This window comes from Peromyscus californicus, unplaced genomic scaffold (assembly GCF_007827085.1).
Source record: "Peromyscus californicus insignis strain IS unplaced genomic scaffold, ASM782708v3 Scaffold_4__1_contigs__length_199733344, whole genome shotgun sequence".
Taxonomy (NCBI): domain Eukaryota; kingdom Metazoa; phylum Chordata; class Mammalia; order Rodentia; family Cricetidae; genus Peromyscus; species Peromyscus californicus.
In genome coordinates, this window is record NW_026294562.1 from 193,134,763 (window position 1) to 193,145,263 (window position 10,501).

General features: G+C 37.7%; 1 pseudogene; it reads left to right on the plus strand.

The window, feature by feature from the left end:
- Positions 1-807: 807 nt before the first annotated feature.
- On the plus strand, positions 808-10,010 carry LOC128124272 (zinc finger protein 54-like; annotated as a pseudogene).
- The last annotated feature ends 491 nt before the right edge of the window (positions 10,011-10,501 follow it).

Genomic DNA, 10,501 nt, shown 5'->3' on the forward strand with positions numbered 1-10,501 from the left:
CTTTAGTGAAAACAATTACGTTATTTCAAGGCTATCTTCAAATGCACTTATGTCTCTATCAATTTTAAGATAATTTTTTTTTCTTGATGCAAAAATAGGGTTGACATTGATTTTCTCTTCAAGCTTGAAATATTATTCCACTCTCTTCTGTATTTGGGATCATTGTCTGGACACCTGGTCATATTCTGTTGCTTCGGTGTTTTCATGTGGTTTGACATTGTTTTCTAACAGGTTTCTGTGGTGGTAGTTTGTGTATGCTCTTACAAATAAAGCTTGCCTGAAGATCAGAGGGCAAACAAAGCCAGCCACTAGTTAGTCAGAGTCCAGACAGTGGTGGCACACACCTTTAATTTGAGTACTCAGGAAGCAGAGGCAGAGGCAGACAGATCTCTGCAAAGTCAAGGTCACCCTAAGCTACAAAAGACTGATCCAGTTTAAAAGAGAAACAGAGCCAGGCAGTGGTGGCACACTCCTTTAATCTCAGCACTTGGGATCTCATGTCTTTGTTCCCAGTGCTGGGGAGGCACACACACTTTTAAACCCTACGCTAAGGTGTTTGGGTTAGGATGTCAGTTGTATGGCTGGGCAGAGAAAGGAATATAAGGTGGAAGGAGACAGGAGCTCAGCACTCTTCCAGTTGGAGAATCTCACAGGTTTAGGAACTAGCAGCTGGCTCTGTGCTGTTGCTTCTCTTATCTTTCAGCTTTCCCCCTGATATCAGACTGTGGGTTTTTATTAATTAGACCAACTAGAATTTGTGCTACAGCTTTTACTATTAATTTTTTCCTTTTCTTTTTGACCCCTTATATGAAAGGTCAGGAAGTCATCTATTCCTTGTTCCTGAAAGAAAAACTCAGAGAAAAGATACAGAAAGAAATGGCAGATTCTCCAGTATGTATTTTCCAGGTCAGTGGTCATGCCTACTTTTCTATAAATGTTATATGTTCAGATATTGCAAACCTTTAATTTTCTGCTACTGACAATATTTTAAATTTTATTATGACAATTGTTGCAAATAAAACACACACACACACACACACACACATACACACACACACACACACACACACACACACACACACACACACACTGAAATTAACTGGACTCAATTACTGTACAAGTACTGTACAAATATTGCAATTTTATTTAGAGTAGTCTATGGGAAATTAAGCTCTGGAGTCTTTCAAGTGGATCTTTATATTTTTGTTATTGAATATATTTTTTATCAACTTATCCATCAGAAAAAAAAGAATAATTACTGTGGAAGCATCACAGCTAGAAAATTACTTAGGTTATGTCCTTTTTCACAACTGTTGTTCATTACCTGTATTCAGTCCTACCTCAACCCTGTTATTTAACATTTCTTGATCTCTTTTGTCCATGTTCTGCTAAGCCCCCATGCATTTTGTTTCTCATAGACACATATTATTGGCCAGTTTCTGCATATGAGAAAAAACGAGATTTTTTCTTTCTGGCACTGTGTGACCGAACTTAGTATTACACATTCTATGTCTAACCATTTTTTTACAATTTTCTCTTCAGCAGAATGTTATTCCACTATGTATGTGTACAGCCTTCATATAATTAGGTTAATTCTAATATTTTGCCATGCTGAAGGCAGTAGCAATGAATGAGGATTATAAACATCTCTGTAGTGACGTGTAGAGTTTTCAAGTTATGTTTCCAGGAGTGACATTGCTGGGTCATACATTAGTTCTATCTTCAATTTTTTTAATAATCTTGAAACTTATTACCACACTGAGTGTATAATTTCCACACATACCCAACCACAGTGAATAAGGCTTCCTTTCTCTCCTCACCTTGCCTAACATTTGTTTTCTGGTTAGTTGATGAAAGCCATTCTCAGCCTGGGGTGAGGTGATGTTTCAAAGCAGTTTTAATTTGGGATTCCATGATGGCATTTTTTCAGGGATCATGAACTCTTTTGCAATATTTATTGGCCATTTGTGTATTTGTCTTTAAAAAATGTCTTTAGCTCCTTTGTGCATCTGTAAATGGCAGTATAATTTCCTTGGTATTTAATTTCTGTAAATCTTGATAAATTCTAGGTATGAGCCCTTATCAAAAATGTCACTGGTACAGATTCCCTTCCATCACTTGGTGGTCTGTGTGCTGGGATGATGGTTTCCAAGTAGAAACTTTTTTTTCATGTAGTCCCATTTTTTCACTTCCTGTGTTGTTGGTGTTCTTTCTAATCAATAAGGCCTTGCCTATCCCAATATCCTGAAGGATCCTTTCTATGTTTTCTAGTTGTCTATGTGTTTCTGATTTAAAATAAGATTTTGACCCACTTTGAATGGTCTTTTGTACAAATGAAAGATAAGAATCTAATTATGTTCTTCTGCTGTGTTCAGTTTTACCAAAACCATTTGTTAAAAAGACAACATTTTTATACTGTATATTTTGCCTCCTTTCTCAAATATTAAGTACCTTATTTTTATTTCTTTTTGGATCTTCTATCATAATCTCTTTTCATTGCCTTTTTTTACATGACTGTACCATGCTGTACTTATGATACAGGTATACAATGTAATTTCATAAATCCACACTTACAGCATTTTTGTCTATTCTGCACTTCCCAGATTATATTCCCCTACGAATAAGTATCTTACATGAAATTATGACTAGTAATTTTGAAAAAATTTCCATTTTAACATGTGAACAATAAATACATTTATGTCATGTGTAATTATTGTATAAGATGGGCTATATCTTTATATATTAGTGACTGAAGACTCCTGTGTCATGTAGGCTTTATTTGTGGGAACTGTCCCATTTCCTTGAATCATGGTTATAAAGAGCTCATATTGAAGCACATGAGAGTTTTCACAACATCTTAGCACTATGTGCACTGAGGAGACAAAGCTTGGTTTTGAATGCTAAGTAATATTTCCTTCCTAATACCAAAATTTTAAGGAAACTAGACAATGCAGAGCAAGGCTTACATAAGTGGCTTGATCCTACCATGAAAATCATGTTCTTGAATGTAGATTCAGATTGTAGTTGACTTTGTTAAGACTGCAATTACTGTGAAGACACACTAAGACCATGGCACCTCTTATAAAGGAAAGCATTTAATTGAGGAGGCAGCTTACAGTTTCAGAGTTCATTCCATTATCATCATGGCGGCATAGAGGCAGACAACATGGAGTAGTAGCTGAGAGTCCTATATCTCCAGGCAACAGAAAGTCAACTGAATGTCACACTGAGTGAAGCTTAAACAAAGGAGATCTCCAATCTCACTCCCACAGTGACAGACTTCCTCCAACAAAGTCACACCTCCTAATAGTGCCACTCCCATTGGTGGCTAATTACATTCAAACTACCACAGCAGTCTACTTATTTCTCTTCAGTGTTGAATATCATGGTAATGATGATGTCTGCACATGTTTGTTGACACCTGCTATCTGTTTGTCTCAGGAGAATTGCTACTCACATCACACTCTTGGTTAGAATGCTCAGTTGGGATATCCAAAACTAGAGAGATTAGAGTTTTGGGTGTGTTGTTATGGTTTGGATTTTGAAAGAAGGTTTCTCTGTATACCCACTCTTCTAGAAGTGTCACTGTAGGCCAGACTGGCCTCAAACTCACAGAGGTCCACTATTCTTTTTCTCCAAGTGCTGGGATTAAAGGCATGTACCAACACACCTGGCTTGAGAGCAGCATTTTTATTTCTTTTTTTATTGCCTAAACAGGATCCCACTGTGTAGTCATTACTGTCTGGGACTCTTGGGTAGCAGAACACAGAATGCATCAGAAAACATGTCTTGAGGACACTGACTGATTGATGTGCACAATCCATCACATTTGTTGCAGAAAGGACATTCCTCAGGATTGCTTTCCCCCAGTCAGTTCCTGTGAGAGTCATGACTCTACTCCCCAACCCTGAACCTGCAAAGTTTTAAAGCAGAGATTTGGGGAATGAGCTCTGACTGCCAGGTTTGCATTTATTCTTGACTCATGACTCAGAAACAATATGTCACCACTATGCAGTTTGACAGAAATAAAGGAAGAATCATAAACACTAATAACCTAAAAGCGTTAGACAGTGTAGGATAAGTACTAAAAAGGAACACACTAAAAACTACAAATTTCGGGCACAAAAAATTTTGATATTTTCTCCTGAACTGATCTGAGCATTATTATGTTTGAAAAGCACTTAAAAGTGATGGTATTTCTCACGCAATGTAAACAAATATCCTGTAACAAGAGTTTCCTCAATTTTTGTAGCTATTCAGAAATGAAATGTTCTTCAAAACTTCTGAAATTGTTGATTAGCCTATGTTAGAATATTTATAATGTATTAGGGAAATTTTTGATTATATCAAATGAGATTGATACAGATTTTTCTACCTGCTTGGTAGTGGATCAAAATGCTTATAAAATAATCCCATATATTACCTGAATTTGGATGTCAATGTTAAAATTGACAGCATGCTATATTCTTACACTCATTGTTACTGTGGAAAAAAGGAAAATTCTTTGCTTATCTAATCAATTATTAATTCTACCTTCCCAATACCACTTTGCTTTCTACTGAAATGGGATTCGAACTAGAATTTAAACATACAAACTGAGCATGTTAGTATATACCCAAGTAAGTCCAGGGAATGCATAGAATTGATTGAGTGGCAGTTTCTTTTCATTCTTTTTATTTCCTAAAATTTATTTTATTTTATTTTTTTCTTGAGAGATTTTCTATTCGTTTTACATATCAACGACAGATTTCCTTGTCCTCCCTCCTTTCAACCCACAACCTTCCCTCCCCAACCCACCCCCCATTCCCACTTGATCTAAGGCAAGGTCTTCTCTGGGGAGTCAGCAGAGCCTGATACATTCAGTTGAGGCAGGTCCAATGCCCTCTTCCCTGCACCAAGGCTGAGCAAAGTGTCTCAGCATAGGCACTAGGTTCCAAAAAGCCGGCTCATGCACTAAGAACAGGTACTGGTCTCACTGCCTGGGGATCCCCTAAACAGTTTAAGCTAAACAACTGTCTCATTTATCCAGAAGGCCTAGTGCAGTTCCATGGGTGCTCCTCAGCTATTGGTTCACAGTTCACATGTTTTCACGAGTTTGGCTAGTTGTCTCTGTACTTTTTCCAATCATAATCTCCATGTCTCTAGCTCATATGATCCCTTCTCTCTCTCTCACTGATTGGGCTCCAGGAGCTCCACCTAGGGTTTGGCTATGGATTTCTGCATCTGCTTTCATCAATCACTGGATGGGAGTTCTGTCATGACAGTTAGGGTGTTTGACCATCTAATCACCAGAGTAGGTCAGCTCAGGCACCCTCTTGACCATTGCCAGTATTCTATAGTGGAGTCATCTTTGTGGATTACTGGGGACCTTTCTAGCACTCTGTTTCTTCCTATTCTCATAGGGTCTTCATTTATTATGTTATCTCTTTTCTTGTTCTCCCCAATCCATTCCTGGTCCAGCTAGGACCTCCTGCTCCCCTAAGCTCTCTTTCCCCTGACATTTGCCCTCCATTAAAGCCCCATTACTCCCAGTTTGCTCCTGTAGATCTCATCCATTTCTCCATTGTTGGGAGATCCCTGTGTCCTGCATAAGGTTCTCTTTACTAGCTACCTCCCTCGAGCTTTGACATGCACTCTGGTTATCTTTTACATCTAGTATCTACTTATGAGTGAGTACATACCATGTTTGTCTATCTGAGTCCGGGTTACCTCACTCAGGATGATTTTTTCTAGTTCTATCCATTTTCCAGCAAACCTGATGATGTCATTGTTTTTCTCTGCTGAGTAAAAATTGTTTATTGTACCACAATTTCTTCATCCATTCTTCAGTTGAAAGGCATCCAGGTTGTTCCCAGGTTCTGGCTGTTACAAATAATGCTGCTACGAACATAGTTGAGCATGTGTCCTAGTGGTATGATTGAGTATTCCTTGGGTATAAGCCCAAGAGTGGTATAGCTGGGTCTTGAGGGAAATTGATTCCTAATTTTCTGAGAAAGCACCATACTGATTTTCAAAGTGGTTGTACAAGTTTGCATTCCCACCAACAGTGGAGAAGTGTTCCCCTTGCTCCACATCCTCTTTAGCATAAGCTGTCTTCAGTGTTTTTGATCTTAGCCATTCTGACACGTGTAAGATGGTATCTTGAGTCCTTTTGATTTGCATTTCCCAGATGATTAAGGATGTTAAGCAATTCCTTAAATGTCTTACAACCATTTGAGCTTCTTCTGTTGAGTATTCTCTGTTTAGCTCTATAGCCCATTTTTAATTGGACTGTTAGGTATTTTGATGTGTAGTTTCTTGAGTTCTTTCTATATTCTGGATACCAGCCCTCTGTCAGATGTGGGATTGGTGAAGATCTTTTCCTATTCTGTAGGCTCTTGTTTTGTCTTATGGACTGTGTTCTTTGCCCTGCAAAAGCTTCTCAGTTTCAGGTGGTCCCATTTATTAATTGTCACTCTCAGTGTCTGTGCTACTGGTGTTGTATTTAGGAAGTCATCTACAGTGCCAATGCATTGGAGAGTACTTTCTACTTTCTCTTCTATCAGGGTCAGAGTAACTGGATTTTTGTTGAGATCTTGATCCACGTGGACTTAAGGTTGGTGCACAGTGACAGATATGGATTTATTTGCAATCTTCTACATTTTGACATCCAGTTATGCCAGCACCATTTGATGAAGATGCTATCTTTTTTCCATTGTACAGTTTTGGCCTCTTTGTCCAAAATTAGGTGTTCATACATATGTGGTTTAATGTTGAGTGGCAGGTTCTTACTATGATCTACAGGTACAGCAATTTAAAGCACATTTGCTCATCATGAATGTTCATTCTGAGACATGTACACTGGGATACTGTGGGACATAAACACAGCATCCATAATAGATAGACATCCATGTCCAGACCTTAAATGTGTGTTGTTTTGTTTATATTGTATGTGAGCCTATTGTGTCATCCTGTTTCCACAGAGTTAGAAAAGCCATCATATGATGTGACTATATTGAAATCATCTGATTGTGGAATGGTCTTCATCGTCTAAATCCCTCGTTTCCTCAAGCCTACTTTTATCCAGGAAAACACTCTGTCTGGTAGCACATGATCTAACAACTTTTTTGTTACAGGGTCCATTGACATTCCAAGATGTGACTGTGGACTTCTCCCAAGAAGAATGGGAATGCCTGGACACTGCTCAGAGGGCTTTGTACATTGATGTGATGTTGGAGAATTACAGCAACCTGGTTTCTGTGGGTGAGGACATTTTGCTTCTAAGTAATCCTTCTTATATACTGGCTTTATAGGTTGTAAACTCTCTCTTAAGCTTTCTTAGAAAGTACAGAAGACTAGGGACACCACTACTTTTTCACGGTATTTAATATTTTTCTTTCCATTTTGCATATTAGAAGTGTCATGCATCCCTAATTTGGTTCCACAATACATTCAGAAATTTAGTATTATATAATATTTATACCCATATTTTTAAGCTCCAATTACATCACTATACCTCACCTAGTTTTAATTTTGAGAAAAGCTCAAGATGTGCAAATTGAGAAGTACTCCTCACATAGTTTCTGATGGGAAAGAGCCATTGGAAATCATTCCCAGATTCCTCTACTTTGTTTTTATTTCGTGTAATAAGCACAATAATATGTTAGACTTCTGTGTTCCTTCTAAAAAATCTAGCATGGGTCATGGGCTACTTTACAGAACATATGGTTGATGAAAGGTAGACCTGGACACATGTCAGGAGCAAATGAGATTGCCCGGGAATGTGGAGAACAGAGAGTATCCGCAAGTATGGTGGGTTAGTGTATTAGGAGGACAACCTTCAAGGCTCCAAGTGAAAGAGAAAACAAGAGTTGAAAATGGTTTTGTGAGTTTCAATTCCACTTGAAAGGATTCCTCATCATTAATGTACTATAGTTTTAAGGCGCCAGGATGCATCCTGCCTGTTGTAACTATTAGATGTTACTGAAATTTTTTTGGTCCCACAGTCCCACAGCCATGAGCTATCATAAAGCTAATTACTGATTCCACAGATCCCTGATCCCTCTTGTGCCATTAGACATTTTTGATGAAGACAAGTTATTTATTAGTAATCACAGACCCTTGAAGTTTGTTGTGCAGTTTTTGTGAGAATACATTGAAATACAGTGAAAAAATGTCTAAGTGGTTGCTAGTTGAATTATCATAAGAGAAATCTGATGTCAACCATCATTTATCAAAAGTTTGATAGCAGCCCTGCTAATCTGAATTGTTACTTTTTCAGTGAACTATTGCAAATATGATCCTGTCCATCAACATGTGAAGATTGAAAAGGAGGCTTGTCAGTGTAATGAGCTTGGTAAAATGGTTCATGACCCCTCCACATGTGCTTCTTATAAAACAAGTGAAACTCCTGAAAACTCTAATAACTACAAGTGCCGTAATCACAGGGATAAATTCATTGAGTCTTCAAACTCACATAGACATGAAAGCATGCACACTGGAGAAGAACCGTGCAAATCTAAAGACTGTGAGATATTCTTAAATTCGAGTTCCAACCTTACTCAAGATCAGAGACTCTACACTGAAAAGAAAAAGCACAGGCAGAAAGAATGTGATGATTATTTCAGCTCTACACACAGTCTTTTGCAACAACCAATCTACATTGAAGAGAAACCAAACCAGTGTGGGATGTGTGGGAAATGCTTCAGTAATGCCTCAAGACTCACTGTACATCAGAAAATTCATACTGGAGAGAACTCTTACAAATGTATACAAAGTGACAAATCCTTTACCTGGGACTCATATCTTAGAAGACAAAGTAGGGTTCATACAGAAGAGAGACCTTATAGATGTAAGGAATGTGACAAATCCTTTTCCTGTTGCTCAAATCTTAGAAGACATCAGAGAATTCACACTGGGGAGAAACCTTACAAATGTATGGAATGTGACAAGTGCTTTAACCAAAATTCACAACTTAAAACACACCAAAGGGTTCATACTAGAGAGAGATCTTACAGATGTAAGGAATGTGGCATGTATTTATCTACATGTTCAATTCTTGTAAGGCATCAGAAACTACATACTGGAGAGAAATTTTGCAAATGTAGGGAATGTGACAAATCTTTTACTAACGTCTCAAATCTTAAACAACATCAGAAAATTCACACTGGAGAGAAACCTTACAAATGTGGAGAATGTGACATGTCCTTTATCCAGAATTCAAATTTTAAAAGGCATCAGAGAATTCATACTAGAGAGAAACCTTACAAATGTGGAGAATGTGACATGTCCTTTACTCAGGGTTCACATTTGAAAAGACATCAAAGAATTCATACTGGAGAGAAACCTTACAAATGTGGAGAATGTGACATGTCCTTTACTCAGGGTTCACATTTAAAAAGACATCAGAGAATACATACAGGAGAGAGACCTTACAATTGTGACAAATGTGATAAATACTTTGCAGTTTCTGAAGATCTTAGAAGACATCAGAGGGTCCACACTGGGGAGAGACCTTACAAATGTATGGAATGTGACAGATCTTTTATCCAGTACTCACATCTTAAAAAACACCAGAAGGTTCATACCAGAGAAAGGTCTTATAGATGCAAGGAATGTGGCAAATGTTTTTCTACTGGTTCAACTCATAGAGAACATCGCAAACTGCATACTAGAGAGAAACTTTTACAAATGTAGGAAATGTGACAAATCTTTTACTACATGCTCATTTCTTAATCAACATCAGAAACTTCATACTGGAGTCAAACCTTAACAAATGCCTGGAATGTGACAAATTCTTTACCTACATGTCAAATCTTAGAACACATCAGAGAGTACACACTGGAGAGAGATTTTACAGCTGTAAGGAATGTGACAAGTCTTTCACTAGTTGGTCATATCTTAGAGCACATGAGGAAATTCATACTGGAGAGAAACATCACAAATGCAAAGACTATGGCATATCCTATATCCACTTTTCAGTACCAGAAGACATCAGACAGTTCATACAGGACTGTAAAATAGCATTGTGAACCATGTGACATGATATTTCTATGGTGTTCTGTACTTAAAAGGCACAAGTACACATAATAGAAACAAATTTAGAAACTTATGAAAGGACTCATTGACGTTTTAAAAGTTATAAATTGTCAGAGTTTATATTCAAATAAAGTTCTACAACAGTAACTGTGTGAATTGTTATTTATGTGTATGAGTATTTTGTCTACAAAATTTTCTGTGCACTCCATGTTTGTCTGATGCCTGTGTAGGCCTGTAGAGGGCATCAGATTTCCTGAAGATAAAAACAGTTGTGAGCTATTGTGTGTGTTGAAAATTGAATCCTGGTCCTCTGGAAGAGCAAACAGTGCTCTTACCCACTAAACCATATCTCCACCACCAAAGAATTGGTGTAATAAAAACATTTATCTTGCCCTCCATCTAAAAATTGAAAATAATGTCAAGCTTTCAATCCCAGCCCTCAGGAAGCAGCACCAAGCAGATCGGTGAGTCTGAGGTTATCCTG